General features: G+C 42.9%; 1 long non-coding RNA gene across 2 annotated transcripts in view; it reads right to left on the reverse strand.

The window, feature by feature from the left end:
• Window positions 1–16,844, reverse strand: part of LOC107312248 — a 38,980-nt gene extending 22,136 nt beyond the window's left edge. The window contains exons 1-3 of one of the 2 annotated variants that reach the window (XR_004306640.1): window positions 15,466–16,844; window positions 15,272–15,362; window positions 11,794–12,042 (exon numbers count right to left, since the gene is read on the reverse strand). This is a non-coding gene — a long non-coding RNA (uncharacterized LOC107312248). Of the gene's footprint in view, window positions 1–2,884; window positions 12,043–15,271; window positions 15,363–15,465 lie in introns of those variants that run through there. The other variant, XR_004306639.1, reaches the window with a different exon arrangement.
• Window positions 16,845–16,885: the final 41 nt, after the last annotated feature.

Genomic DNA, 16,885 nt, shown 5'->3' on the forward strand with positions numbered 1-16,885 from the left:
CTTAGCAACTGCACAGGTCTGATCTTTCTTCCCAGCAAGAGATCTAAAGTAGAGTTGTCCTTTACTGAGTGCAACAAACCTGGATTTCAGATCCCCAGGCTGGTCTGAGGATGTTGGCTGCCGATGAGCAATCCCTAGCAGCACACAGATCAGCACTATATTTGTCCCTGGGAATCAAGCATGGGAATTTTAGAATCAGAAGTAGAAAAGCTCAGCGCTTGAACAGGAACAGTTCTCTTACATCGCCAGCTTGAGCCATCCAAAAGTTACAGACAGGTTCCCATAGTCATGAGCTTGTCTTTAAATAAAAATCACACCATGAGATATGATTTTAATAACACATTTGGGTTTGGTTGCATTTACTTTCTGGGGTTTTAACCACTGGGGTCCACTTCCAAACACTTTCACAACAGGAAGGCTCAGAGTGTGTTATGTTATTTTTCAAATGAAAGCTGAGGTTCTTATACATTCATCTTAACTCCAGGAGCTGTGTTTTTTAAGGCACACACCAAATGTCAAGAGACTCACAATAAAATCACAAGAATTGGCAAGGCTGCCTTCTCTGGCTTTGGGGAACGAGCGGGTCGTTGTTGGAGCCACACATTAGAGGGAGACATATTCACATGTTCTTAACCAGTGAATTATGCACAGAGGTATAATGGCATTCTGCCCAGCACTGACATACAGCAACAAGAACAGGATGCACAAAATTCCCAGGCCTCTTAAGCTAATGGGGAAGCTTTGTTAGTCTCCCTAACAAGGGAACCAATGACATAACCTGTCATAAACATGTTGGGACCATTATATGCACAGACATGAGATGTATTTAAACTATAAAAACCCATTTAATAACCGAAAAGACAGCTGTGTAATCTGCACATTACACTCACAAAAAGGAAATAAAAGTAAAATGAACTGGAACATGTGTGCCTGGAGAGAGAGAGGCCTGAAGACCTTACAGAGAAATTCTTGTAGGACCCACTTCAGCAGGAAGGCGCTCCGCTCCGTCATTCTCTTTGGTTCTCTATAGGAGCCATATGTTTACAGCTTTTTTTTCTTTTCTTTTTAATGAAATGGCCCATAAACTAACAATGGGACATTTTGCTTAATAGCTAGTAGCTGAATATAGCTCAGCGGTTTCCAAGTAAGGGGTAGAAGCCAAGAGCAGGACTTCATCTTCTCCATTGACAGTAGAAAACCAAATGCATATGCATCTCTGTGTTCAGATAAGCTAAGAGGTCAGATCCCTGGTACCATCACCTGGGATCAAGACAAAGTCCAGTCTAGTCGCTGCACTGGTCCTTATTCTTTCTTGCACCAGAGTGTAATAATTAAACTGACACAAACAATGTGACAAGAGAGAGGGATCTGTTCTTTTTATCATGTCTTTGCCTTTGGTCTTGTAGATTTACTTAAATCATGAAAACAGACAAACTTATTTAAATAGTAGTATGCATACAACGCACTTGGGAGGGGGCAATTTGGGGCAGGGAGGTTTTTATAAATCATATTAGTTATGTTTTGCCATCTCTATGGAAGACGCATTTAGCTGCATAATAAGTCACTGAGACTTTGTCAGGATCAATTTACATTTGTCAGACACTCTACAGTCTTCATACAAAAACCATAAATAATGGCCGTGCATCAGTATTTTATCTTTTTAAATGTTATGATTTATATCTCACAAAATGGGAAGAAGAGGCAGCAGAGTGATGTATTTCTCTCCCAACAAAACACCCCAATCTCCTCAAGGCAGGAACCAATGTACAAAACAATATCTACCCCTACTACCAAATAGAGATCGAAAAAAATAATGTTCCGAGGTGCCTAAAAGTCTGTATCTAATTTATGGGTAATTTACAATGGAAATAGACTACATAAAAATGTATACAAATTTGTAGCCTTGCACATAGGGGCAGATAAATAGCTTAACTACAAAATAATGAACATGAAGCATCTCTTGTGAGCTGCCAGGTAGACATTTTGATTGCCCAGATTTCATTAAACTCAAAGCGGAGAGAGCTCAAGTCTACAGTCGATGACAATATATTTCACCGGAGTTGCCAAAAAGTTGTTTAATTTTAAACGATGCCTGCATTGCATTACTTTTTACAAGTTGAGCCAGCATGTAGGGCACGATAAGCTCTGCAGAAGAATAAACCCACTGCCAATGTGTGCTTTGCATCTGAAAAACCAATTTCATACGGCCATTCCTTAAAATGAGAAAGACAACAAAAACAACAATAAAACCTCTGCCGTGGTCTTCTCTCCTTTCACCCTCAGACCAGCTTTGCTTTTCCCAACTTTGCCAATCAGTCTCAACCGAGCAAAGAGTTACAGAGAGCGTCTATGCTGCCAAAAGCTATTTCCAGTGGACTTTGATCAAATGATGCCGTAATCCCTAATGGGAAGCATACTTCATTTGTAAGGTATTCCTTGGTGTTATTCCCAAGGAGCAGGCATACGAGTTTTGAGCAGCAGAGCTCTTTCTCTCCAGAAAGTGCTCCATTTGAGAAAGGGTAGCACTACCATGTTCAGTGTGGGTAGTCCGGCCTGCCTAAATAAGTGTGCCTTCAGCATTAATCAGTGATACAGTCAGAAGATGCAGCAGTGGCCAGAGATGAAGACTTAGCAGTAGTATTTCTTCAGACATAGCCCTCTACCCAACAACACTGACTAACACCCACTGGTGCTTTTTGTTGTTATCGTTTCCAAAGGGCAACACATCAACAGGCTGTTCCAACAGTTGCAATTTGCTGCAGCTTTGTTGAATTTAATAAACTCGGGTTATTTAGAATTGTATTTTATTTTCCCTAAAGTTTTACTTCAAGACTGGGGACAATTAGCTCACATTTTAACAAGGAAGCAATTAAAGAGCATGATGTTCATAAAAATGATTTATTGTGCTATTAAATGAGGATGAAAATCATCAAAGTTCATAACAGACAAAGAAAAACAAATATAAATTATCTTCATACTCAGTTTGTACCCCGATGCTTATCAGCCTGAAATGCGTGCATTTCTTCTCCAATGCTGCTGTGCAGTTTCTGTCATTGTATCTCACTGTTTGGAAAACTCAGCATTTCCATTCTCTGCTGAATAGCGGCCTATTAAAATGAAAAGTTCTAAGCAGCCCTTATCTGCTTAAAACTTCCACCAAAAACAGGCCAAGCTTCCAGAATAATGACCTGCAAACACAGCAAACCTGCAAACCTGTTAGAACCAAGTGGGCACAAGGAGAGTCTCTTGCCCCACACAGCCTCCTCTTCCTCCACCCATCCAGTTGCCCATGCATTCCTGAAAATGTCCACTCTCTTAAGCATTAAAATCTTCATTATTTTCCTTTTGCCCTCACTTTTTATCTTTTAATTAACATTTCCACTAGTTTCACATGTGAACCAAAAAGATTAAGATGTTCTCACTGAAATGACACACTCAGACTCACACATTCTGCTCCCTTTTTCCTCTCTAATATATTTTAAAACATTGCAAGTATCTATTTATTAAAAGATGTAAAAACGTTTCTAGCTTTACATGAAAAGAAGAAGCAATGCAAACACCAGAAATGAGGACCCTTTTCACCACTGGCTGGGAGGAAAAGAAAGAAAGTGAAGTCTTCTGTACCTTAGATTTGCTGTTCATAGAATCATGAAGGTTGGAAAGACCGCTAAGATCAGATAGTCCAACCATCAACCCACCCCTGCCACGTCACTGTTATTGAAAGGACAATGCAACAACTCCTTCATAGGATTCCTGTCCGCAAAATGTTTGAGCATTTCCTATGAAAAAAAACTGTTCTCTAAGTCAGTCAGAATTTTCCAGTCAACGTTTTCCTTTCGCATCAATACATAATACCCCTTTCAGCAGCCTTCTGCTTTTCTTTTAGGAAAATCCTTCCTGCACCTCCCTGCCAGCCCCTCATACTTTGGTGGCGAGCAACCTTCAACATCTGGCCAAATTGCATCCCTGCAGGCGACCCATGTGCAGAAAGTTTAGGGATCATGCCATGCTCTCAGAGACTGAGAAGCCCTTCTTCGTGTTACAAGGTGATGAGAAGATCCACCTGACTGAGAACTGCAAATGGAGCTTCCTGAGCAGTGAAATCATCAGGAAAAATCTACCCGTGAAGTTCAGACAACCTGCACTCCTGTCCAGGACCTAAATTTGAAGCACGTGGGAAAGCAGGTCTCAGAAAATGAGTGCTGTGTTTATTAATCACTGGAAAGATTCCTTATTTAGACGCCCGAATTTCATTGCGGTGACGGAGTTCATTATATGTTTAGTTTAAAGGAATTGTTCATCTACTGAACTACATTTTAAAGTGATTTGCAGAATTGGAGCCTATGATTTAAAGCCCTGCTAAATCTCTATTACCCTGGATACTGCTTCCCTTGCTGCAACTTGGTAAACATTTATTTATTAAAAACCTGAACTTTACAATATAAAAGTAATGTTTACAGATGCCTTAAAAAGTCTCGTTTGTGGCTTGGAAAGCATCGTGCATTATCACATCAATGCAAAGAAAGCTACTAAGATGAAAAGTACATCTGTTTTCTAGAAAATTTAATGCAAAAAGAAAAAGTTCCAATTTCCCATTTCCTTAACAAATAAATGATACTTATTTGTTTGAAGAAGGAAAGCATTGAATGTTCTGCCTCTGAGATGAGTTTTAAATAGATGTTTTCAATGAATTACGCTGATTGAGCCGCCTGTCGAGATAGTGGTATAAACTGCTCCTTAGGTCTACTCTTACAAACGAATTCCAACAGCTTCAGAAAGGACTCGGACAGAAGTTAAAGCAATCTGATGTAAATGAACAGTGAGATGAGTGTTCAGATCTGCTCTAACAGACGGGCTGTGCTGTGGCTGAACAGGCACATTTCACTTTCTTTTCTGCTTTAATTTCCCCATTTTAACTCTTTTTCAATTAAGAGGGCAGGAGTGACGCTCTCAAAAGAGTGCTGTGAAACAGATAATGAAATATTTTTACAACCTCGAGTTCTGCATGCTAAAAACACGCAGTCAAAGAACTGAATTTGATACACAGACAATATGCTCGATTGCTGAAATGCCTGAAAAATCAGGGCTGAAAAACTGGGCATTTTAAATAGCTTAAGTGAGGAGTGGACTCCAAAGGCAAAACAGTCATGAAGGAACCTCAGTCTTAAGGGGTAAAAATGTGATTCTTTCCAGCTTTTTACTACCCTGCTATTAAAAATAAAATTTAAAAACCCACTGATTTGGTTAAACGAAGTGTAAGCTTTAGCTTCATTTTTAAACGACTTACTGGCTGTATTGATCTCTGCTTTATTTTACTTACAGCCAAAAGAATTCAGGTGTTCTAACACCTTTACGCAGCACCTGCTAACGTGCTTTACCTACTCAATTACTCCACGGCCATTTTAGAAGAACAAGGAGGTCTAACAGCTGGCTGTAAGGCTGCACTATTCAGGTTCTGCAGAGCGACTCGAAGCCCTCAGAAATGCTGACATACCTCACCGCGCTGTTTTGCTCTGTTTTAAATATCGGTGTATTTATTAAAGCTGCTCGGAAAATTTAATCATATAAAATATTTTTGTTTTTCATCAGATTTGAGTTCTTTCCAGGTTTTTCGGGACTCTCATTTTTCTACATGTCTCAGAAAATCTGTATTAAATGAGGTAGGATTTATTCCAAGTTACCCAGAGCATATCTTCAAAGAAATATGTTATGCATATATCTTTTACAATAACTTATTATGTAAATAGCTATTAATGCAGAATAGCTGGGGAAAGATTACTTGAGAAATGTTAATGTCTTAAAATGCTGCGTGAGAGAGATTTCAACGAACGTAGTGAATATCTTGAGCTATAGTTCATGCAGCATTTCATATGCATCAGATTTAACTCTTGAGGTATTTTCTCATTGTATTTTGTTGTGGATACATGCTGCCTGTTATTTTCCATAGCTAGAAATTCCTGAAGGGCAAGCGTTTTGCCTTTTTAACTTGCTGCGTGATACATGATTCTTCGCTGACAATAATCTGGTTTGTACGTGTAGTGCAAAATCATCTGCGTGGAGAATGTGGATGCTCAGACTCTGATCTCACAGCTCTGGGCACAGAGGACAGACGGCTGCAGTCACCCGCGGCCCCGCTTGAGCCCATGGCTCTGGTTCAGGAGCTGCAGCAGGACTGGGACCCTGAACAACCAGCTCGAGTCAATGGAAGTTTGGGGTGCAAGGGTTTTGCTGATAACCACGTAGACTGCTCTTTGTCTTTAAGACCTGATGCTATCCCCTTCTGCCCTGGCTTCAGAGATTCAGATAGGCAGGATGGATCCAGGCATAGATGTGCCACAGGAAAAGTGGCACAGCTGAGTCATAGATTTTGCTAAGGATGCTTATTATAAGACTGTTTATGTAATTAAAGACTGGTAGACATGTGCTTCATTATTTTTTTATACTCCCTGAATAGATTTCCATCTGTTTTCTTGGTGGTAACCCAAGGTAAAGACTGGTCAAAGCAATGCATGTAAGAACACATCTAGCAGGGTCTGTTGTGATAAGAGGAAATGGCTTCAAACTAGAAGAGGGGAGATTTAGATTGGATATAAGGAAGAAGTTTTTTACAATAAGGATGGTGAGGTACTGGAACAGGTTGCCCAAATGCCCCATGTCTGGAGAGTCAAGGTCAGGCTGGATGTGGCTCTGAGCACTGATGGAGCTGTAGGCGTCTTTGTTCACTTGCAGGGGTATTGCTCCAGACAACATGTAAGGGTCCCTTCCAACTCAGGCAATTCTGTGATGATTCTGTAAGTTGAAGCGTGTGAGCGCTCCTCCTGGAGACAACAGTTAAACTGGGATTGTTTGGCACATGTGCAATGAGGACACTGGAGCAAAACATCAGATTGTGAATATCAAGGGTTTTAAAAGGAGCACGGCGGCAGACTGCAGCAGTTCAATTCCTCTAGGTAAGAAGGGCAATTACCACTTGAAAGAGCTCACGCTACCGCAGAGCTGCTATCTTTCAGTGCCTGAAGCTGCTCCCCAGGCACGGTGGACTATGACCCAAAGAAGCTTCAAGCAGGCTCACTCTAGTTAGGAAAATCTTCTCAAACATCTCTAAAACCTGAGAAATATTGCTTTAAAAATGATTTTAAGGCTGGTTGTGGGAGGTAAAAGGTCAAATTGTGCAAGAGCAAAGAAAAACAAACTTAACAACAGCCCAACACCAGAGGTGCAAGGAAACAATGATTACTGAGGTCTCAAAATCTGGCCAACACAGCTGAAACAGTTTTGATGCAGATCTTGGACTAAATATGATACTAAGTGCAAGTGAGGGCAAAGTGCTAATTCCAGCCTAAGGCACGGCTGTTTAGTTTAGCTGGTTCCAAATCTGCTTTCCCCAGATTATGCCATATCACCAATTTCTAGGGTAGATTATCCCTAAGATCACTCTATCTTTTAATTTCTGGCACTTTATAATTATAGCATACTAAATAGTTCCCCCAACCTGTAATTATTGCTATTTGTCTTTTCTTCGTATGTGTCACTTTTGGCCTTTCAGCAGCAAAATCATCTGGGCCACAACAAAAACAGGAAACACGCTGCTGACAGATTGCTGTTTTCATCTGTGATTTAGCATCAGTCCTGCCGAGACTCTCTGAACTATTCCACATTGCTCAGAAGTCCAAATCAACTCACTCGGCAATCCTGCCTCCCTCCACAACAGGCATCCTCCTTGCTCAGGGCAACAAGGGAATGTGCTTAATTATGCCTAGGGGGATATATTTAAGGACATACTGAAGTGTTTCTCTTACTCACAGCCTGAGGAAAACAGCTCTGCTGAAGAAACACAGGTCTGCCTACTGATTCAGCCAGACTGAAATTGGTGATGAAAATTAAGGCAAAATGGAGTCAGACAGTACAGGAATTAACTGTGGCAGAGGAATATAGGGAGAGTTTGCAAGTCAAAGAGGTGATATAAACTACACTGTACATCCTAGAGACAAGATGAGGTAAAGCCATGGAGCTAAAGAAAAGCAGGACTGATACAGAATGTAAAGGCAAAGATGCACCCTGGGATGGAAGCAGGCAGAGCAAATGCAGGTTGGTAAGAAAGTCCAAGTCAGAGAAAGCATGATCAAAGTTGAGGATCATAGAAGTATAGAATCATTAAGGTTGGAAAGACCACTAAGATCATCTAGTCCAATCATCAGCCCATGCCTGTGACTACTCTAGACCACATCACTCAGTGCCACCTCTATCCATTCTCAAACACTTCCATGGATGACAACTCCCCCATCTCCCTGCCCATGCATCACCACTCTTTCTGATAAGTTTTTCCTAATATTCAATGTGAACCTCCCCTGGCTCAATACCCTCTTGTCCTGTCAAGGATGAAGACTATGGTCCAGGTATGAGTAAAGCTAGGTGCAAAGAACAGATATATATTTACACAGAAATCCATCTAGACTAGTAAATTTGAGCTTTCTTTTGTTGTACTCATACCACTAAGCTCTCACTTCAGATCTCCTGACTGACTGTACTAACAGACAGTGTCTGTGAAATGTAAAGAGCCAAATCTGTCCAGTGCAGAACTGTACAAGTGACCTGGTCCCGTGCACTGGCATGGTATTAAGTACCAACGCAGATGTACACAGAAAGTGTTCAACCAAACACCCATTTGCTGTGTTACCAGATCAATATCAAGCAGGGTACATTACCCATGTATGCAGAAGATAACACCAATTAGGCAGTAGCTTGTCACGACTTCAGATTTACACTAGTAAGAGATTACTGAGAGAATTTCACTTTGCAGCCTTAATATTCGAGTATAGGAAGTTTTGCACCACATTAAAATTACCTTGTGAAGGTACAACAGGGACAAGGTATGTCACTCTTTTGGTGTTGAATGTGAGTGGGGACTATGAAGGAGGAAGGGTATCGAGTGACTAATCCCATTTCAAGGCTACAAACATCCTTTCACAGCACGTACAGTTTCCTAACCCCAAGTTTGAGGAAGGAAACTCGGCTTGACAAGTGTTTCTCATCAGGCCATTGGGGTGTTTGTTAAGCGACAAAACCAAACAATCCCTTTCCATGGAAGATTGTGTTGAAATGTGACTTTCCTTTTAGAAACTGGCTCAAGTCTCTCTCAGACATGTCTGTTTTCTATGTGTGATCATTGCAGGGGAGGGAGGGGAGTTAAAGTGATTCAGTGCTTGGAGCTACATCCAAGACTGTGCAGCTTGGATCACCATCATATTGAAAAGCGGGAGGATGACAGGAGACTCTGCTAGCAGAATGCCTCAGATTGTTTGCCCTTGCACTTAATCCACTTCATGCTTCCTCTCATGCCAACATTAGCAGGGACCAGCAGCTCTGAAACACTGGAGGTTCTGTGTAGCTTTCTCATACTACTTTGCTTCAATTTTTCCTTTCAGTGTTGGCTTTTTTCTCTCTTTTGTGATACATGTGGTGGTTACAAAAGGTGTGCCTGTGGAAACAATAATGATGAAGGATTCAGATCAGTTCACTGGGAAAATACAGCAGGAATTATTATATTGAGGGTATCCATCTATTGTAGAGTCAAGGAACTAATGGGGTTGAATGGCACCTCTGGAAGTCATTTGGTCAGAACTCAGGCTCAGAGCCTCAAAGTTGAACGAGGTTGCCCAGGGCTTTTGTTCAATCGTGCTTTGAAAATCTTCAGAGATAGAAAATGTACAGCCTTTCTGGGCAGGGCAATTATGCTGGTGGTTAACCACTGGTTATGATTTTTTTCCCTTATATTCAGTCATCATTTCCCTTGCTGCATGTTGTAACTATTGCCTCCTGTCTGCTTGCTACAAACACCTGAGGAAAGTCTGGTTCTTCTTCCTGTGCAACCCTTTTTTGGGCAGCTGGACACAACAGTCAACTCTCCTTTTAACCCCTGTTGTCTAAGTTGAGCAAACCCAGCTTTCTTAACCTCATGCTATATACACCATGTGCTGCAGCTCAGTGTCCCTGGATGAACACGTGGGTTATTTGAGCTTCCTGATGTTCCTGTAGGCACATTTCTTTGCCCAAAGAAGTTGCAGATGCAACTTGGGGGTGTTCAAGCTGAGGCTGGACAGGGCAACCCTGCCCACAGGAGGTGGTTGGAAGTACATGATGTTCAAGGTCCCTTCCAAGTCATTTTACGATCCTTCAGCTTGTCATGTCTCTCTGCGTAACAGCTTCAGAGCACTCACTGCCCCTCTCAGTTGGTTATCATCTACACATCACCGAGATGTTTGCCATCCCATTACCCAGCACAGTGATGAAGGTATTGATCTACTCCAGCACTGAGAGCCAAAGAATGCCACTCAGCACTGACCATTTCCACTCATTAGCATTCCCTTTTGAGCACATCGGTCCAGTTTTCCAACCACCCTGTATTCCACATTTTGCCAACCTGGCTACATCTATGTTACCTCTCTTGACATTAATGACTTACCTCATCAATGCCACTATGTGGTAGAGGAAGCAGTTGTAAAAGTTGGATCTCAGAGATCAGAGGCAGGAGAGCTGGATTGCTTCCCAGCCTCAGCTGTGCAACCTTTGGTAAGTTACCCAAGCCGCAGAGACCAGATGCAACACGATCTTTACATGTCAGCCTAGTCCAAAGATTATAGATGCAGCTGCATCTGGCACAACCCCCTGCTTGTGGGACAGCTGAACTAACACCACTGCCAGCTACAGGAGCCCATGCCCAGAACCAAAAAATAAACAAAAAGAAAGTCCTGCTCCAGGACCCAAGTCGTAGAATACTGTCTTAGTCTCAAGCTTACATCCCCATCTCTACAAAATAATAAGATGACCTAGGTGTATACACTGCAAGAGTGGCAGTGGTGGCTTCAGCATTGAATGTGAATAAGAATAAAATAACGTAATCAGCTTTAAAGGGTTTAGTGACATACAAAATCCAGGAGCAAGGGGTTTTCTGTTCTAGGCGCATGCCACTGAATGATAGAGCATGGACGGTGCTTGCTATTGCCTTCCCAACCTGCATTATACTGGATTAGTGGGAATGTACGCCCAGTATCAAGAGATGCACAGCACCTGACTAATTATAGACAGCTCTGTGAAATGGAACAGGGGCTACACAACGAATAAAAGCAGAGGTAGATTCTGAAATCAGCTGCAGAAGGGACAGTCAAAAAGACTCCCAGCAAAGCAGCATTAACAGGACTTGATACTGGCTCAGGCAGAATTCTTTATCCCATTGGCACAAGTGCTTGAAAAGGGCTTTCTTCCCACATGAATAGGTTCAGGAATATCATTGCCATCACATCACATTAGGATCTGGGGAAGGGGCGCGTTCCTTTGTGCATAGCTTGCTATCTCTGCCATTTGTTTTTGTCATACAGTTATAACACAGGGGGATATCACGGCAGGGGGTTTCTGACCCCAGCACTGCACTGGGTGCCTCAGGTTGGATCTGGGCTGTAAAGGGTGATCATCCATCAGAACATGCACAGAATGAGCTGGTTCAAAAGGAGGAAAAGGGAGACACCTAATGGGAACAGGCAAAAAAAGCACCTACAGCAAAAGTGCAGGAAAGCTCAGATGAAAAGCAAAGACCTGCAAGTTTCCCTCCAGTGGGACAGGGGGGTGACACTGCACCTTGGGCGGCTTCTTGCAAGCCAGGCACAAAGGGATGAGTCTGACAATTGGGAAGACCCAATTGCTCCAGTGAACCTCTCCTGGTGAAACCTGAGGCCATTCCTTCCAGTCCCATTGCTGTCATCTGTGAGAAGAGGCTGACCCCCACCGCACCTCACCAACCTCCTTTCAAAGAATTGAGGAGAGCAATAAGGTCTTCTCCAAGCCTCCCCTTCTCCAGACTGAACACTCCTGGTTCCCTCAGTGGCTCCCCATCAGACTTGTGTTCCAGACCCTGCACATCTTTGTTGCCCTTCTCAGGACAAGCTCGAGGGCCTCGATGTCTTTCTTGCATTGCAGTGATGAGAACAATAAACACGTGGCTCGTGGTGGTGGATTCCCTTCGCAGCCAAAGAGACAAGTGTGAAGATCCTGCAAGAAAGGAAAACAGCCATGCAAATCACAAGGCAAAATCAGGAAGAAACCTCACAGATCACTGTTAATGACAGCTGCTCAGCAAGGAGCAAAGTGCTTCATCCTGGTCATGGGCCGAAGCCTGCAGTTGTCCATGCTGGCTGTCATCTTAGACAGATGTACAGGGTCAGCTTGCCAGGGATTTCAGGCTTTTGTAGTCTTAACCGTGTTGCGGTAACTCGAGATAGGAAATAAAAAGCAACTCCTTGCCAGCATTCCTGGATGAGCTTCAGGGTGAGAGCTGTCTGCTCCTCTCTGGCCAAGCCGTGCCTAAAACAGTGCGACTCACGGGAAGCACACGAGTGTTTTGTGGTAAAAATGTGACTCAGCAAGTTCTGAACTCAGCTGGATCTTGGAGGTAGCCAGTGGTGACTGACACAGAGGGGAAATACGACCTACAGGCTGATGATAGCTGGCCTCTATAGGACACGGCTTCCCCAGCCCCATGAGCTGCAGCAGGGGCAGGTATGGGTAGGAAGGCAAGGGACAGGGGACACTGCAGTAGGAAAAAATACACAGTGGAAAGGCATGGAGATGAATAATATCAATGAAATATCCACTTTTTCTTCTTGGTTCTTACTGGTGTGAGGTTGCATGCTCCTGAAAGAGAGTACCAGAGGTAGCAGAAGGGGAGAAGCAGATTCAGAGTCTGCAGGCCCAGGTTCTGGGCAGTGTTTGCTCATACAATGACATCTTATTGAGATAAATGAGATTTAAGCAAAAACTGTGCTAAATAGAGTTGTCCCAAAGATCTCAAGAAAAGTTAATTATATGTATTTCCTTCCCAAGATGTCCATCTGTGAGGATAATTTCATAGTCTACACAGTACTCAGCAACAGCACAGACTATCTGCTTAGGCAGACAGAGCTTTGCACCTCTAAGACCCCAGTTCTGCCTCAAGCAATGTATGTATTTCCCTGAGATAATCTCTAGCTATTCCAGTGTACCACTGCAGGGTGCAGACCGCCAAGTGTTCCTTGGGATGACAGGCTCTTTCATATTGAGACTTTACAGCCAGCTCCAAAGACACCCACGATGGCAGGCACTGTAAGAAGATGCATGGCGTGCTCCACCTACTCCACCTGCACAAAAAGTAACATGCTCTCACTGGAAAATAGTCCCATGCAATCAAATACCAGAGAGAGGTGGGGGAAAGTCAGACAACTTAAATAGATGGACCGGATTCCAGCAGGCTCTGAAGGTCACTCCATTCAGGGTCTGCTGGAGGGAAGGTGGAGCAGAGCCATTCCCCCAGGGAAGGTGCCAGCTACTTGCCTCTCGTCGATTAATCCTGGGGAGCAGAGGCCATGGAGAACACCCCGCCAATTGTAAATGTGGTGATGGGGCATTGGGGGCATATATATGCATCATTAGTCATCCGCAAGAATTTTGTTTTTGTAACCTCTGCATTTTTATCTGTCACTTCTAGCAATAAATATGCACTCCCGCCAGTGATTTGACATTACACTTGCTTTGGATGGTTGCCTTTCCCAAATATTAATAGTAACTCATTGTGGACACAGCATTGGTATTTAGTTAGATCAGACCAGCTTCTTTTAAAAAACAACTTTTCGTATAAAGAGAACAGATGTTTTTAATTTACACAAAGAACAAAAACAAAGTTCTATTGTTCGGTTACAGTGAACACAAACATTACAGGCACATAGAAATTAACACCAACAGCACGTTAAAAAATAAGATTAAATTAAAAGCCCATCGTTAGACAGGTCTGCTTATATGCGTTTTTTCCACCACTTTCCACAACGTGGTGGCATGCAATGACAGCAAGTGTTGCTTTCTGGAGCTCATAAGAATTTGAATGTGGTATATTTTGAAGATAAAAATGGCCTAAGCACACGGGCACTTTCTAAACACACATTATACAGACAATAACATGAATAATAGTTTCATAATAGCAAATGGAGAACCCTCATAGGCCAGGGTATAAGCCAACTACCAGCTCATGGGGAAAGGAAGAAATTACCTCCTTCATCTCATTCTGTAATTGTTCCTTACAGGGTATGCACACCAGAGTAAGGCCTCAGCCCTCATAAACACTGTGTGCACACAAATACAGGCAGAATACTTTAGTTGCATCAACGAGGTTACCTTGAGGTCCTACATCAAGTTATATCATAACTGCGCTTATAAGCTCTTCAACTGTTCTTGGTGTATGCAAAGAGCATGCAGGGCAGAGCTCAGGCACACAACCCTGCTCAGGTGATTGAGACTCCCCAGAGAAAAATGCTGTCCTGCAGCTGAAGGTTGCTTGCACCTCCCCATGTCTCACAGAAAACATGCCCCAGACATAAAGCTGAGCACCATTCCTATTCCTCGTCCACTGAATTTCCAGTCTAGATATCTAATTCTTAGCTTACCACAAGGCATAAATCTTCCCATCCAGAAAGATCTGCTCCAAAAGATTTTCCCTATGTCTCTCTATTTTGTTATCACATCTTGGGTTACCAAGAGGGCAGCTACTTCTACGTTCAGAAACACTGATGTAGTAATAATTCTATCTTTACTTCAGATTTACCAGTCTTGCAGCTTCAAGAGGACAAGAGAAAAATTTCTTATCTTGGGTTCTCCCATCTCAATATAAAAAAGATTCTGATTTTGGTACATTAAGTTGCAAAAACACAGGTTTTAGGGAACCTGCTTTAGCGGGAGGCTGGACTCGATCTCCAGAGGTCCCTTCTAACACATACAGCTCTGTGAAAACCAGACTTCACCCCTTTCATCTCCCATTTACCATTCAACAGTTTCTTTTTGTCCAGCAATAAATGCCATTTAATTCCATTCTACTCTCAAGTATCAGACTACTAAGCTTACCTAAAAGCATCATATGGGATCTAGCAGGGGGTGGAGGGGAAATATTTCTTCAATCCCAACAAGTTGGAAATGAAGATTAATTAAAAGACTTGTGATAGAAAAATGAAAAATCCCTCAGGGATTCCAGTGCCACAGAACAACAGAAAAACCCTGTAACTCAATGGGTCAGAGCCTTTTTCAACCACCAACAGCAAGCTCTGCAGGGTGAGGTGCTATATGTATGCTGCTCCAAGTGGCCGTTTTTAAACTTTCAATCACATTATATAATGCAAATCCATGTTCCAGACCCATACAGGGGAAAAAAAAGAAACCAAACAAACAAGAGAGAAACCAAAACATTACATTCAAACAGTACCTTTCACTCGAAAGAACCCAAGACATGAATCATCTTATCCACCACAGAACGCCATCATCCCAGTGTCGAAACACAGCAGCTGTTTATTATCCTAAAAGAACATGAGGATGGGTGCTCTTATTCAGCCAGAACAGCAAGGAAAACTGAGTAGACAAAATATAATAACCTGGAATGCATAAGCTTATCCTCCCTACCTTTATAATGAGTACCAGAGAGACTTTAGGGACCACAAGCAGCCTCCCAATGCTAACAATGCTTTCCGCAGCAGTTAAGTGATCCTTGGAAGCCAAAACCATTTGACCTGGACTTGCTTTGCTTTGCTTGGTTGACAACGAGGCCAACAGCTGGCTATCACACACTGACCACAATTACTATGTCACATCCAAAGTCATGCCTGCCATATTTAGAACCACAAGTATTGCCAGAAGCAAAGTAATCATGGTGCTCTGAGTTGTCCAAAGATGCAGAAATTAATCTCCCCACCACTTGTGCAAAGAAGGCAGCTAATTGCAGTTGTGTACCTACCCTCGTGGCTGGCTGTTCATTAATATATCACAAGCATGCTAGTTCAAACATGGCTCCCTCAGACCTTGACTCCCAGTATCTCGGAGAGATGCTACATGGCTCTTGGAAGTGGCTTATCAGAATTGGAACGGTTTCCTATCCAAATATACTGAAGTTTTCACTCAAAAATCAAAATCTCCTTGTTACACCACACTCATCACTGTGGTATCTGAGTACCGCCACTTCCAGCCCAATTCAGCCGCAGCTGGATTCAATGAAGAGTCACTCCAAGTCCGAGGACACGGAGTTACCGCAGGCCGGGATCATGCGGCGCATTCGATGCGAGCTCACCACAATTCGCTGCAGAAGTCGGACTTCAGGTCCTGCTGAACAGGGAAGGGTCTTACAGCCAACAGGCATTAATTATGGGACTGTTGAAGCCGCAGGGCTCTGCTCCAGAGCACTCCTATACTACTTTCTACTGTATAAAGTGAGTGTATGTATCTCGCAGGGTGGATGTATGTGTCCTGCCATTACTGCTGGGGTCCTCCAAGCTATGGGGAAATGGCACTGGCCTGAGAGTGGATGTCCTCACTGGCTTTTATCGACCTTAAAGCAGCATGAAGCATAGCATAAAAACAAACCCATTTCCTTAGCACAGCTCTGCTTGCACATCAACGAGTAAATTAAGATTTGTTGGGTAACATCAAAATAAAGACAAAAAGGTAATTGAACTCTGAACGTCCTGTACTCCCCACCTCCCCTTACCACATCCATGCCACACAAGCTGTATTCCTGGCTCAGCCTTCCTGCTCCCCTGGCATGCTCCCATCCGCCACAGCTCCCACCGGGAGCATGGACTTTCTCTTCCCAGGCAATAAGTTTGGCCGTTTACAGACCTGTACATGGTCTGACTGATCCAGTGATAGCAGAGCACAAGATGTTTGCAACAAAACACTCGCCGATAATCAAACAAATCAAAGGGCAAGCTAACTGAATCCACAAAAGTGAAGAGTGTGGCTGCCAAAGAACTGCTGTTATCTCTGGCATGGCTGGGTCACTGGGACATTTCACAGAAACAAAAATGTATTTCCTGTATAGACCCAATTA

This window comes from Coturnix japonica, chromosome 3 (assembly GCF_001577835.2).
Source record: "Coturnix japonica isolate 7356 chromosome 3, Coturnix japonica 2.1, whole genome shotgun sequence".
Taxonomy (NCBI): domain Eukaryota; kingdom Metazoa; phylum Chordata; class Aves; order Galliformes; family Phasianidae; genus Coturnix; species Coturnix japonica.